Source organism: Somniosus microcephalus, chromosome 8 (assembly GCF_052327205.1).
Source record: "Somniosus microcephalus isolate GS21.2 chromosome 8, FLI_Smic_1.0, whole genome shotgun sequence".
NCBI lineage: Eukaryota > Metazoa > Chordata > Chondrichthyes > Squaliformes > Somniosidae > Somniosus > Somniosus microcephalus.
The window spans coordinates 239,892,558-239,907,891 of record NC_140994.1 but is presented as its reverse complement, the minus strand read 5'-3'; the positions used below and the strand labels follow the sequence as shown (position 1 = coordinate 239,907,891).

General features: G+C 46.2%; 1 protein-coding gene across 2 annotated transcripts in view; it reads left to right on the top strand.

The window, feature by feature from the left end:
• Window positions 1-11,917: 11,917 nt before the first annotated feature.
• Window positions 11,918-15,334, top strand: part of rad50 (RAD50 homolog, double strand break repair protein) — a 201,992-nt gene continuing 198,575 nt past the window's right edge. For both annotated transcript variants that reach the window (XM_085995845.1, XM_085995844.1), the window contains exon 1: window positions 11,918-12,026. The gene's annotated coding sequence lies outside the window, so the exon portion shown is untranslated. The remainder of the gene's footprint in view (window positions 12,027-15,334) is intronic.

Here is a 15,334-nt window from a genome sequence, read left to right as displayed (position 1 = left end):
TCTCAGAGGGTCGTGAATCTTTGGAATTCTCTTCCCCAGAGAGCTGTGGAGACTGGGTCACTGAATATATTTAAGGTGGAGATAGACAGATTTTTGAATGATAAGGGAGTCAAGGGTTATGGGGAGCGGGCAGGGAAGTGGAGTTGAGGCCAAGATCAGATCAGCCATGATCTTATTGAATGGCGGAGCAGGCTCGAGGGGCCAAATGACCTACTCCTGCTCCTAGATCTTATGCCTTATTGTCTTATGATCGAGAAGGTTCTGCAGTTCACATATCAGAAATTCCTCTCCTTCCCTACCCTTAGCACTATGTTTTTCCCCAGTCGATATTAAGGTAATTAAAGTCTCTTAATATTACTACTTTACTTTTGTTATAGGCTTTTGAAATTTGCTGACAACTTTGCTCATCTATCTCCTGCTCACTGTTTCGAGCTCTATAAAAAAATTCCCAGCAATGTAACAGCTCTCCCTCTGTTCCTCTACTCAAGCCAAATAAATTCAGGCCTCGAACCATCTAGTAAATCCTTCTATTTAGAACTGTAACCTCATCCTTAATCAATAACACTATGCCCCCTCCTCTTTTTCCTTCTCTATCATTCCTGAATCCTTGATAACCAGGAATATTAGGAACCCATTCCTGGCCTGAAGGAATTGACTTCCTTCTTGTGCTGACCTGGTGATCTATAGCATACTCTTAGTGTTAGCTTGTTATTAAAAAGAAGGCAAATAATTTCATTAGAAGTGGAGGCAGCTTACTGTTCAATATTCTGACTTCTTTGCTCCTGCTTTTAAGTCACATCTCTATTTTTTCCTTTGAGGGAGATGAGGTGACATACTTATAGGCCTCTGCCAGTATTGTTTAACAACCAGCTACGACGAGATAGGTAAGAGCAGCCCAAGTTGATTCATGCTCCAGTTTTCCCTCTCTCGCTTTGGGAAACTGCTGTCCTGTGACTACCTGATTAAGATGAATTGTAGGTATCAACACATATTCTACCACTTCCCCACACAGTAAGTTAGCATATCAACATATTACATCTGACTTGGGGAAAAATACAAGGGTTATCCAGCTGGATCATCAGCTAGGTTGTCAACACATAATTATTGTGCCCAGATAGAAACAATAAAAAAGCAAAATAATTTCTTCAGAATGTCAAAGTAAATTCAAACATTTTACTGTTACAATATGGCGGGCTTTCCAGATATTTTTTCTTATACCCAACATAAAGTCTACAGGCAATCTCATGCTTCATATGAATCAAAATCTGACTTGATGCACAAAGTAATCCATCAGCCTGGATTTCATACTATTTGCTTGTTTTCAAGTTATAACAAAAGAGGTCAGTGTGCCTGGGTGAACAATAAACCCGTTATGCTACTGATAAGTTCACTGGAGATAGTAATTCCAGGCCTTCCTACTAATGGATAACTCGCACTGCCAGACCATATATCTCAAGCTATAGCCAGGTGATTGTGGATTCAAGACCAGCTCCAAGGACTTCAGCAAATCCTCTCGACTGACATTTCAGTGCAGCACTGAGGGAATATTGCATTACTGAAGGTACTGTTTTTCAGATGAGAAACCATCTGCTTGTTCTGGAGAATGCAAAAGATCCTGTGGCACTATTTGAAGAAAAGCAGGGGGAGCTCTTCCGGTGTGCTGGCCAACCTTTCTCCCTCAACCAACACTGCCCAAACAGATTAACTTCTCTTTTAGTTCATTGTTACTTGTGGGACCTTGCTATGCTCAAATTAACTGCTGCATTTGCCTGCATAACAACAATGACTGCACATCAAAAAGTAATTCATTGACTGTGAAGTACTTTGGAACTTCCTGAGGACATGAAAGTTGCTATATAAATGTAAGTTCTCTATAAGCTGCAAATCAAGTTCATAAAGGAGGTCAATTAAACAGAAGCAAGCGAAAATACATCAGATTTCATTAAATTACTGCTAAAGAATATTTGATGTCCTTCAAATTGTTTAATATTTCTGCTTTTGACCTTCTTGGTGTTGAGGTTGGAGGGGAGGGAGGTGCTGTTGTAGTAACCTTCGTGAGTTGCTGCGGAATATGCTGTAGATTGTATATACTGCAGCCACAGCGTTAGCTTGGTGGTAGGGGTGGATATTGAGTCCAGTGGCAGGGACACTGATCCAAGTGAACTGCTCTGTCCTGAATGGTGTCGAGCATCTTGAGTGTTGTTGCGGCTGCATCTATCCAAGCCAGTGGTGAGTAATCCATTACACTCTTGACTTGAGCCTTGTAGATGGTGGAAAGTCTTTGAGGGGTCAAAAGGTGAGTCACACATTGGCCTAGCTTTTTTAGCCATGGTGTTCATTTGGCTGTTCCAGTTAAGCTTCTGTATAAAATAGTCTAAATTGTATGAAACCTTGTCAGCTAGGATTGTCATGCATCATTGTTCTATGACAAATTATAATCTCTGGTCTACTGTATCTTTGATCTGTAACTTAATTTAGTTTGTGTGTATATGTAGACAACAAATAAAAATGTAGTTTACAAATTGGGAAATGTTCTAATTCAGGAGAGAGCTGAATTCTGAGAGAGGGCATTTGTAGTGTATGTAACCTGTACTACCTTAAGAGGATACCTTAAGGTGAAGGACTACTTTTTAACAGCTCCTGTACATTGTAGTACCGGTAGTGACCACACCGGTATATAAACCCTGTGGAGTAATATGTATCTCAGTTCCCGCTCTGACCCTCAATCACTAATGACCTGTTTAGTTACTCTCTCTTGTCTGTGTCGTGTTATTCATAATAACTGCACTTGTAAACACAGACTCAACAGTGGCGACAAGTCTGATCGAACCTAGCAGCAGTTTTGCATCACCTCCCCCAGTACCGAATCTGGGGTACATTGGAAGGAGGCTGCGTCCTGGAACACGGGCGTTGACCAAGGGCATCCGCCCTCAGCATCCTGCAGAGCGGTGCATCGCAAGGGAGGCCATCGAGAACCGGGCTTGGGTTTCTGGACACGAAGTCCAGCATAAGGGCTGGCTACAGGTAGTGCGCAACCCTTCTAAGGCAGCGGCGGGTAAGCCCGATCGAGCGGCGCGGGGGGAAGATGGCCAAGCTTGTCGGAGGGAGAAGGGGAGGAAAGCATAGAGGGCGGAGAACAAGACCGCAGCCGGTGTCAGGGGCCGGACTGCAATCGCGGGGCAGAGACGCGCAGCAGCCAGAAAGGTGCTCCATTGCCACGAGGACTGCAGAAAGTGGCGTGGCAACAACAACAACAACAACAACAACAGCAGCTCAAGGAAGCGCACATACAGGGAAAAACAAGCGCGGGAAAAGACACCATCTTGAGCCAGTGGAGAAGAAGACGAGCGCGGGAGCTGCCATCTTAAATTTTTAAAAAAATAATATCCGAAGGGAAAGAAGAAACTCAGCTAGGATGCCGAAAACAGGCAACATTACTGCATTCGGCAACGATGTGGAAGATTGGTCCACTTATGTGGAACGCATCGAAGTTTATTGTAGAGCGAATGAAGTGCCGGATGATAAGAAAGCACTAACCCTATTAAACTTGATGGGTGCGAAGACGTATGGGTTATTGAGGAACCTGGTAACCCCAGATAAACCGGTAGAAAAAGTTTCATGGATATTGTTGCTATCCTGCAGGAGCACCTAAACCCTACACCGCTGCTGATAGCAGAACGATTTAAATTCTACAAGAGGAATCAGCATAAAGATGAGAGTAACGCTGATTACCTTACGGAATTACGCAAGCTATCAAAGCACTGTCAGTTCAGAGCAGGGCTGGCAGATTCCCTACGGGACAAATTCGTCTGCGGTCTCCTGAGCGAAGGAACCCAGAAAAGGCTACTCTCAGAGAAAGAGTTGACACTGGACAAGGCTTTCAGCGTGGCCGTATCGTACGAAGCAGCAGCACGGGGAGCTGCGGAAATACAGCAAAAGCCACCTGAATTCAGCACCAATGAAATGGCATTGGGTGCAGTAAAGTGCTATCGTTGTGGTAGGACAACGCATGACCAGAACCAGTGCTGGTTCAAAGACAAAGAATGCAGGCAATGTGGCAAACTTGGTCACATAGCGAGAGTCTGCCGGTCAGGTAAGAAGACCAACAGCAAAAAGTCACCGCAGGAGAAGTACAAAAAAGTACATAAAGTGACAGAGAACAGTTCGGATGAACAGAAGACTGATTCAGACTCCAGCAGCAAGGAACTGGGTTGTCTGAAGATACATAATGTGGGCAACACAGCAGACCACCAAACTATCTGGGTCATGCTCAAGATAGCAGGAGTCCAAGTGAAGATGGAATTGGACACAGGATCGGCCTTAACGGTCATAAATAAGCGAGACTACAAAAGGTTATTCTCGCACATTCCCCTGAGGGATACGGAGATTGTATTGAAAACATACACGGGGCAAAAAGTATACCCCAAAGGAAAAATAAAAGTAAACGTGGTCTACAATGGTAAAGAAAGTCAGAAAATGGACTTATATGTGTTACCTGATGGAGGTCCGCCACTACTAGGACGTGAATGGATCCGGAAAATACAACTGGATTGGCATTCCATACGAGCACTGACTGTGGATGCCAGTAAGGAGGATAACGTCAAACCTGGACGACTGTCCAAAATCTTAGACGATGTTAAGGAGGTGTTCCAACAGGGACTTGGGACACTGAAAGGAATTACTGCAACCATCAAGGTTGAAGAAAATGCAAGCCCAAAATTTTTCAAAGCCAGACCGGTGCCTTATGCAATACGACCTGCTGTGGAAGCAGAGCTGGAAGGGTTAGAACGTTCAGGAGTACTGTCCAAAGTGGACTGGAGCGAGTGGGCTACACCCATTGTTCCTGTCATGAAGGGATCGTTGAGCAACACGCCTGGTGAACCTAGGAAGGTTCGCATCTGTGGTGATTTCAAAGTCACTGTTAATCCAGTTCTTCACACAGTGCAATATCCGCTTCCGCAGATTGAAGATATCTTCACTTCGCTATCTGATGGCAAGCACTTCACCAAGATAGACCTGGCGCAGGCGTACCTGCAGATGGAAGTTGATGAAGTGTCGAGACAGTATCTCACGATCAACACGCATAAGGGCTTATATCAGTATAATAGGCTGGTTTTTGGAGTGGCATCGGCTCCGGCTATTTGGCAATGGGCCATGGAACAGGTCTTGCAGGGAATTCCAGGGACACAATGTTACTTGGATGACATCCTGGTTACAGGAGATAATGATAGTGATCACCTCGCGAATTTGGAACAGGTGCTCATCAGATTGAAAGAATATGGGCTAAGAGCTAATCGCCAGAAATGCGAGTTTTTTCAGAAGCAAATTTCGTACTGCGGCCATGTTATTGACAAGGAGGGGTTACATAAGTCCCCTGACAAGATTGAGGCAGTAGTCAAGGCTCCAGCACCGGAAAATGTGTCACAGTTGAGGTCGTTCCTCGGGCTGGTTAACTACTACCACAAGTTTTTACCAAATTTATCTACGGTGTTACACCCACTAAACACCCTCTTGCAAATGGGAATACCATGGAAATGGAGCGATGACTGTAAGCGGGCTTTTCAGAAGAGCAAGGCGTTGATCACGTCTAAGGAAGTGTTGGCACACTTTAACCCAACGCTACCTATTCGGTTGGCTTGTGATGCATCTCCCTATGGTATCGGGGCAGTGCTCTCACATAGGTTTCCAGATGGCTCGGAAAGGCCAGTCGCTTTTGCATCCAGATCATTGACCTCTGCTGAGCGCAACTATGCTGCACTTGTAAACACAGACTCAACAGCATTCATCTCTGAGAAATATTTTGGTGGCGTGTTGGGGAAAAATTTCTTGTTTGCATCATTTATCAAAAACCCTGTGCTTCATCAAAAATTTTTAAAGTGTAATTTATCCCTTGTGCACTTTGCTGAGGACGTATATGATTGATTAAACAACAACAACTTGCATTGATATAGTAAAATATCACAAGACACTTCACAAATAGGCATAGTGAAAACAGCATTGAGCCTGGAAGGACGTGATTATGAGAGGTGACTAAAGGCTTGGTCAAAGAGATGGATTTTGGAAAGGCTTTTAAAGGTGGACTGGTGCTGGGGGAGGAGAAGCTTAGCTTGGCAATTCCACAGTTAAGACTGAGGCTGCTGAAGATTCTGCTACCAACATTGGGGGATTGGAGAGGAGTACATAGAAGGCTGAAGTCAGAGTAACAGAGCATTTGTAAGGGATATAGGGCTGGGGGAAATTGTAGCGACATCTTTTTGATATATATTAATAACCTGGACTTGGGTATACAGGGCATAATTTCAAAGTTTGCAGAAGAAATTTGGAAATGTAGTAAACAATGAGGAGGATAGTAACAGACTTCAGGAGGACATAGACAGGCTGGTGAAACGGGCAGACTATTGGCAGATGCAATTTAACGCAGAGAAATGTAGTGGTGCATTTTGGTAGGAAGAACGAGAAGAGGCAATATAAGCTAAATGGTACAATTTTAAAGGGGTACAGGAACAGTGAGACCTGGGGCGTACATACACAAATCTTTGAAGGTGGCAGGACATGTTGAGAAGGTTGTTAAAAAAGCAGATAGGATCCTTGGATTTATAAACAGAGGTATAGAGTACAAAAGCAAGGGAGTTATGCTAAACCTTTGTAAGGTTCGCAAAATTTTGGAAAATTTCAGCAGCCCCCGAAGAGTATTTGATTAAAGAAAACCTGGTTGGAATGTACCTTAAAAACCCAGAGCATCTAAGATGGCTGTCAGGCCTCATGGCAAAGGAGAAAGACACCCTGTCTGAACATCTCCCATCACTGGCTGAAGTACTTGAGGTACTTAAACTGTCAATCAACTGCGGTTTAGGAAGTTACAACATGGAACAAAGGATTGTTTGTTTACAAGCTCTCAACAGTGTTGACTCAAGGGCTTAAGCACTTGAAGCTGTCAATCAATTGTGGTTGGAATGTAACCGCAGGACAAGGGACTGTTTACTGAACACTTCAGGATTTGTTTGCCCAGCACTTGAGAAATCAGTGGGACATTTTAAACTGAGCACAAACCAGTTAAACGAATGGGAAACGCATTCAAACCCATTACGGTCAATGGGGACAGATCGGTCCCTTTTGTGTAGCCCAGATACATCCAGATTTGGGCGCGAAGATAAGAGCTCCAAATGGGGTATAAAAATAGCCCCTCAGGAAGCCAGTCTCTCTCTCTCTACTGCCTCGCCTCCAGTGCCCTGCTTACAAGAGGAACAGCTCAGCAGCCCACCCAAAGAAGTGGAATACCAGCAGTTACTTTTGAATTACTGGGGTATCTCTACTTCGGGGCGGTGAAGAATCCAAGGCAGGCCGCAGGGGCACGGAGCAGGCATTTACTGGTGAGCATAAACTTTCTGGCCCATTACAAGGCAACCTAGATAGGTATAAGGGGTGGGAATTGTTAGATCCGTGGTCCAGTGGATAAATAATTACATAGATGCTGTACATAAACAAATAACAGGTCTTTACTGGAGGAGGGCAATCTCTAGACTGGAGTACAGAGGCATGCGCACAGCTTTATATACCGGTGTGGTTACTGCCGGTACTACAGTATACAGGAGCTGTAAAAAGTAGTTCTGACTTAAAGCACATACACTACAATTCCTCCCTTTTTAGATTAATAATACCCCTTTAATATTCAAATAACAATTACATTTTTACATGTACATTCAATAACAAAAGTCCATTTATAGATTCGGTCTTTGGGGCGGCTTCCTGACCCTTTCGGGATAGCACCTTTCCAGAGGTTCTTGTTCTTGGTGCAGAGGCGATTCTGACCCCCTTTCATCGGGTAGTTCATCGGGTTCCACTGCTACTGGGTCTGAAGTAGATACTACCAGTATGCCGGGTTCATCCCCAGGTACTCGAGACATGGGGTTGACGCATTCCTGTGATGCTAAGATCTGATCGACGTGGCATCTCACAATGTTCTCCCCGACATCCACTGTGTACATTAATGGCCCCTGCCTTGTACATATTGTTCCGGGTTGCCACTTCTCTGTTCGATAGTCCCGGGCCAAGACTGGTTGCCCTACATTGAAGCTCCTTGTCGGCTTCTCGTTGATGTGCTGGAATTGTTTGTCCTCAACATTTCGTCGCACATTTGGTCTGAGCAAGTCCAGACGAGATCTCAACCTTCGGTTAAAGAACATCATGGCCGGGGTCTGGTTAGTAACTGCATGTGTCGCGTTTCGGTAGGCTAATAAAAAATTGTCCATCTTATGCTGTAGTGGAATTTCCTCATCGCACATGGCCTTTATCGCCTTCTTAAAGGTTTGTACAAACCTCTCAGCCAATCCATTGGTGGCTGGATGATACGGGGCGGATGAGTAATGCCTTACCCCATTCCTTTTCATGAATTTTTGGAACTCATCGAACACAAACTGTGGTCCATTATCAGAGCAGATCTGCTCTGGCAACCCGTTTCTGGCAAATATGGTCCGTAGGACTGCAATCGTTTTATCTGCAGTGGTTGAAGACATCTTTATCACCTCAGGCCACTTTGAATGAGCATCCACTGCTATTAAGAACATTGAGTCCATGAATGGACCAGCGAAATCAATGTGCACCCGTTGCCATGGAGAGGAGGGCCACTCCCATGGGTGTAGAGGGGCATTTGGTGGTGCATTTTGGACCTTCTGGCATCCTAAGCAGCTCTTAGTTAGGTCTTCGATTTGTTGATCGATTCCCGGCCACCACACATAAGCCCTAGCTAGGCTTTTCATTTTCACTACCCCCAGATGACCTTCATGTAGCTCATTTAGCACTCTCTCCCTTAACTTGAGTGGAATCACCACTCTGGATCCACACATCACTGTCCCCTGGCATACTGACAGCTGTTCTCTTCTGGATGAGAATGCTGGCAACAGTGAGTCGCCATGTGTTGGCCATCCCCTCACCGTCAATTCATATACCCGTGACAGCATCGGATCATTGCGGGTCTCCTTCTCTATATCCGCGTTTGTTACTGGCAATCGTTCAATTATCGACGAATAAAATATCTTGATAGGGTCCACTGCTGGTGCTTCCTCCACAGTAGGCAGTGGCAGGCGCGATAGCCCATCAGCGTTCCCATGCTGTCTCGTGCCTTTATATTCTATTTCATATTGATTCGCCCCTAGAAACAGGGACCATCTTTGTAACCGCTGTGCAGTCATTACTGGCACGCCCTTCTTAGGATTAAAGATGGAGACAAGTTGTTGGTGGTCAGTCAGCAAGGTGAACTTCTGTCCATGCAGATAGTGGTTGAATTTTTTTACTCCCCATACTAGGCTGAGGGCCTCCCTGTCAATCTGGGCGTAGTTGCACTCGGCTGAGGTTAGTGACCGAGACGCAAAGGCTACTGGCCTCTCCAAACCGTCCGGGAATTTGTGTGACAGCACCGCTCCAATGCCGTAGGGCGATGCATCACATGCCAAACAAATTGGTAGTGCTGGGTTGAAATGGGCCAACACCTCTTTTGATGTGATCAATTCTTTACACTTCTGGAAAGCTCGTCTACGTTTGTCATCCCACTTCCATGGTACCCCTGTTTGCAGTAGGGTGTTCAGCGGGTGTAATACCGTAGACAAATTTGGTAAGAACTTGTGGTAATAGTTTACCAGCCCAAGGAACGACCTCAGTTGTGACACATTTTCCGGTGCTGGAGCCTTGACTACTGCCTCTATCTTGTCAGGGGACTTATGTAACCCCTCTTCATCGATGACGTGGCCGCAATACGAGATCTGTTTCTGGAAAAACTCGCACTTGTGGCGATTAGCTCGTAGCCCATATTCCTTTAATCTGGCGAGCACCTTCTCCAAGTTAGCGAGGTGATCACCGTCATTTTCGCCCGTGACCAAGATGTCGTCCAAATAACACTGGGTCCCTGGAATCCCTTGCAGGACCTGATCCATCGCCCTTTGCCAGATAGCCGGAGCCGAGGCTACTCCAAACACCAGCCGGTTGTATTGATAGAGACCTTTATGGGTGTTGATCGTAAGGTAATGTTTCGAAGCTTCTTCTACCTCCATTTGCAAGTACGCCTGGGCTAGATCAATTTTTGTGAAGCGTTTACCACCAGATAGCGAGGTGAAAATATCCTCAATTCGTGGAAGCAGATATTGCACCGTGTGAAGGACTGGGTTCACTGTCACCTTAAAATCCCCACAGATGCAGACCTTCTTTGGTTCCCCAGGCGTATTACTCAACGACCTCTTCATTACAGGAACGATGGGTGTAGCCCACTCACTCCACCTGAGAGAGCAGATGGGGGCCTTGGTTTAACATCTCATCCAAAAGATGTTACAGTGCAGCACTCCCTCAGCACTGCACTGGAGTGTCAGCCTAGCTTTATGAGCTCAGCTCCCTGGAGTGGGACTTGAACCCACAACCTGCTGACTTGGAGGCGACTGTGCTACCAACTGAGCCACAGCTGACACTACATAATAATAATAATAATACGTAGTAATACATAGAGTCATAGAGTCATTACGGCACAGAAGGAGACCATTCGGCCCATCGAATCCGTACCGGCTCTCTGTAGAACAATCCAGTCAGTCCCGTTCCCCTGCTGTATCCCCATAGCCCTGCAAGTTTATTTACCTCAAGTGCCTATCCAGTCTCCCCTTGAAAACATTGAGTGTCTCCGCTTCCACCACTTCCGTCGGCAGCGAGTTCCAGGTCCTCCTCACTCGCTGTGTAAAAATGTTTTTCCTCACATCCCCCCTGTATCTCTTGCCTAAGACCTTAAATCTGTGTCCCCTAGTCCTTGTACCATCAACTAGTGGGAACAGCCTTTCCACGTCTAGCCTATCCAAATCCGTCATAATCTTGTACACCTCTATCAAATCGACCTTCAACCTCCTTTGCTCTAATGAAAACAAATCCAGCTTCTCCAACCTGTCCTTGTATCTAAGATCCCCCATCCCCGGAACCATTCTGGTAAATCTCCTCTGCACCCTCTCAAGTGCCTTCACATCCTTCCTAAAGTGTGGTGATCAGAACTAGACGCAATACTCCAGTTGTGGCTTAACCAGCATTTTATAAAAGTTCAGCATAACTTCTCTACTTTTGTACATCTTCCGGATCGTGGGGTGGGGTGGGGGTTGGGGGGCTGACAAGTATCAGTCACAGGAGACAATCGTGAAACTGCTGAAACAGTTGTTTAAAAAGAATGAAGCAGAGTTAACAGCCTGGTCATCATGATTTAGGATAATAGAACATGAGTTCAACTTTTATGATTAAAATATATATTAAGGTTCTGCAACATTGACCAGGCACAACTGGATATTGGGGACTTGGCCTGGAGGGTGTTGCATGGAGCAGTCCCATGCAATAAGGTTTTAAGTAGGTTCACAGACTCCCAGGCCGCCTGCCTTTTCTGCAGCCTGGAGGAGCCCGTGTTCCACATTTACATGGAGTGTGAGAAGTTGCAGCTCCTCTTCCATTATTTGAAGAGGCTGCACCTCGATTTTTGGCTGCACTTCAGTCCCACGCTCCTGATCTTTGGTCACCCGGTGCGGAGGGGAGCGGGCAGATGAGGACCTCCTCAAAGGACTGCTCCTGGGCCTGGCCAAAGTGGCCATTAAGTGGTCCAGGCGGCGGGCGGTCGAGGGGGTCGTTCGGCCCGATTGCCTGCCTCTCTTCCGCGGTCACGTTCGCGCCCGGGTGGTCCTGGAGATGGGGCACGCTCGAGGCCTTCCGCGACCGGTGGGCGCCGCGGGGACTGGAGTGCATCGTCACACCCGACAACCAAATTTTAATTTAATTTGTTAAGTTTCGTTTAAAGTTTTATTAGTTCATTTGGTTTAGTGTCCACACAAAAGAGTACACTGAAAAGATGGACACACAACTGGCAGGTAGGTGATGGCTGCATGTTGAGTGACAGGGCAGCCCTGCTTGCTGGAAGTCCCGCCCCCTGCCCGGGCCGGGGGGAGCGGCGCATGTGCGGTGACGCAGCACCGGGCGAGTGTAGCAGTTTGAGCAACATCAGCTGGCGGCAAGGTTCCACTGAAGTGAGTGTTGTGGGTTCGGGCCCGGGGCTCGGCTACTCGAACTACTGGGTAGTTGTAGCATTAAACTTCCCCTCCTTTCTCATACACCCTGTTCCTCACTCCGCTTTATATCTCCCAACCCCCCCTCTAATCGCTGTAATTCTATTTTATCGTCGGGGTTGTCTTTATTTTTTTTTTAAACCCAGGGGCTTCATTTTGCATTTGTGCGAGTATATAAAAGAACATTTTTTTTTACTTTCACTTTTTGATTGCATGCCCGCCAATTCCCGCATGGGCCCCAAAACAACATCTGTCCGTCTGTTGCCGAAGTGGCAACGACTTCCTGCAGGCAGCCCGGCTCAAATACTGGATTTCTTGAAAAGATTTCACTCTTGAAGGCTGACCCTCTCCAGAGTTTGTTAGCAGATGGTTCGCACCACAGCTTGTGTTTTCTTTAAAAGATAGGCTCCTTCTTGTAGGGTGTTGAGGGGCCTGTTTTAAGGGGAGGATTGTGTTCCAATATAATTGATGGAAAAATGAATGAACTTGCGTTTATATGGCGACTTTCACATCCTCAGGACGTCCCAAAGTGCATCGCAGCCGATTAATTACTTTTGAAGCGTGGTCACTGTTGTTATGCAGGGATATCTGGCAGGCAGTTTGCACTTAGCAAACAGTGGGTTAAACGACCAGGTAGATAATTTGTCTGACCTGCTGAGTATTTCCAGTATTTTCTGTTTTTATTTCAGATTTCCAGCCGCTTGCTTTTGAGATAATTTGAGTGGTTTTGGTTATAGGGATAAATATTGGCCGAGACACCAGGAGAGCTCCAATGTTTACTCTTTGAAAAACACAGTGGGGATCTGCAGGGCAGAGAGCACCTTTAATGTCTCATCTTTCCCTCAGTAGTGCACTCAAGTGCCATCCTAGATTATGTGCTCAAACCTCTGGAATGGGGCTTGAACTGTCAGCGAGGCAAGGCTGGCACTGCCTTGTCGGCTAATTAGTGAAAAATTCAGTTATAGTTCCTGCGTGATGGGTGATTGTTATTATAGAGGTCAAATGTGAGCGGGGTGAGTGTAGCAGTTTGAGGGGCATCAGCTGGCAGCAAGGTTCCATTGAAGTGAGTGTTGTGGGTTCGGGCCCTTCGGTGCTGTAAGATTATTTGCTTCCCTGATGGGTCAGTGGCTAAATGTGATGTGTTGGTACTGAGCTAAAACACTAAGTCCCAAAAGCTTGGCCAAAGAGGTAAGTTTTAAGGAGTGTCTGAAAGGAGAAGGGAGGCGAAGAGTTTTAGGGAAGGAATTCCAGAGCGAGGTCCTCGGCAGCTGAAGGCTAACTGCTGCTAATGGTGGGGCGCAGGTAGTGGGGACGGCACAAGAGGAACGCAGAGTTCGCTGAGGGTGCTAGAGTTGGAGGAGATTACAGAGACGGGGAGGGGCGAGGCCATGGAGGGATTCGAACACGAGGGTGAGAATTTAAAAATCGAGGCACTGGTGGACCAGGAGTCGGTGTAGGTCAGTGAGCACAGGGGTAATAGGCAAACGCAACTTGGTGCAGGTTAGGAAGCGGGCAGCAGAGTTTTGAATGAGCTGAAGTTTTCAGAGTGTGGAAGCTGGGAGGTCAGCCAGGAGAGCGTTGGAAAAGTTACGTCCAGAGGTAACGAGCGTGGATGGGGGTATCGGCAGCAGAGGGGCTGAGGCAGGGGCGGAGATGGGTGATGTTACAGTGATATACTTTAGAAAGGCGTAGACTTGGCCGATTTGATAGCGGTTTATAAAATCATGGAAGGACTAGTGGACCTGTGGAACAGGCTGCCAGCTCGCGCAGTAAACGCTGATTTGCTGAATTCCTTCAAGATTCCTTCGCTTCTCCCATGATGGGCCTTGGGACCTTTTACTACATTAAAGGCGCTATATAAATACATAGAAACACAGAAGATAGGAGCAGGAGTAGGCCATTTGGGCCCTCGAGTCTGCTCCGCCATTCAATGAGATCATGGCTGATCATCCAAATTCAATATCCCTTGATCCCTTTAGCCTTAAGAAATATATCCAACTCCTTCTTGAATATATTTAATGAATTGGCCTCTACTGCCTTCTGTGGTAGAGAATTTCACAGGTTCACCACTCTCTGGGTGAAGAAATTCCTCATTTCAGTCCTAAATGGCTTACCCCTTATCCTTAGACTGTGACCCCTGGTTCTGGACTCCCCGACCATCGGGAACAGCCATCCTGTATCTAGTCTGTCTAGTCCTGTTAGAATTTTATAAGTTTCAATGAGATCCCCTCTCATTCTTCTAAACTCCAGCGAGTATAAGCCCAGTCGACCCAATCCCTCCTCATTCGTCATTCCTGCCATCCCAGGTATCAGCCTGGTGAATCTTCGCTGCACTCCCTCCATGGCAAGAACATCCTTCCTCAGATAAGGTGACCAAAACTGCACACAATACTCAAGGTGTGGTCTCACCAAGGCCCTGTACAACTGCAGCAAGACATCCTTGTTCCTGTACTCAAACCCTCTCGCTACGAAGGCCAACATACCATTTGCCTTCTTAACCGCCTGCTGCACCTGCATGCTTACCTTCAGCGACTGGTGCACAAGGACACCCAAGTCTCGTTGCACTTCCCCTTCTCCCAATCTATTGCCATTCAGATAATCTGGCTTCCTGTTTTTGACACCAAAGTGGATAATCGAGCATTTATCTACGTTATATTGCATCTGCTATGCTTCTGCCCAATCACCCAACCTGCCCAAATCTTACTGGAGTTTCTCAGCATCCTCCTCACAGCACACCCACCCACCCAGCTTTGTGTCATCTGCAAACTTGGAGATATTACATCTAGTTCCTTTGTCTAGATCATTAATATATATTGTGAATAGCTGGGATCCTAGCACCGATCCCTGCAGTACCCCACTAGTCACTGCCTGCCACTCGGAAAAAGACCCGTTTATTCCAACTCTTTGCTTTCTGTCTGCCAACCAGTTTTCTATCCAAGTCAATACCTTACCCCCAATCCCATGTGCCTTAACTTTACACGCTAATCTCTTAATGTGGGACCTTATCGAAAGCCTTCGGAAAGTCCAAATATACCACATCCACTGGTTCTCCCTTATCTATTTTACCAGTTACATCCTCAAGAAATACAAGTTGTTGTTGTTGTTAATAGAGCTGGACTGGTTTCTGGCTGGAGCAAGAGGAATCCTTATAATAGTCAGAACCCCGAGATTAGGTGGCTGTTTAGTTAACTTATGTTTCTTACTTTGGTTTAACAAATTTTGGGAAGCAGGGCTTCCAGTAATGATACCAACTAATGATGATGTTCGAC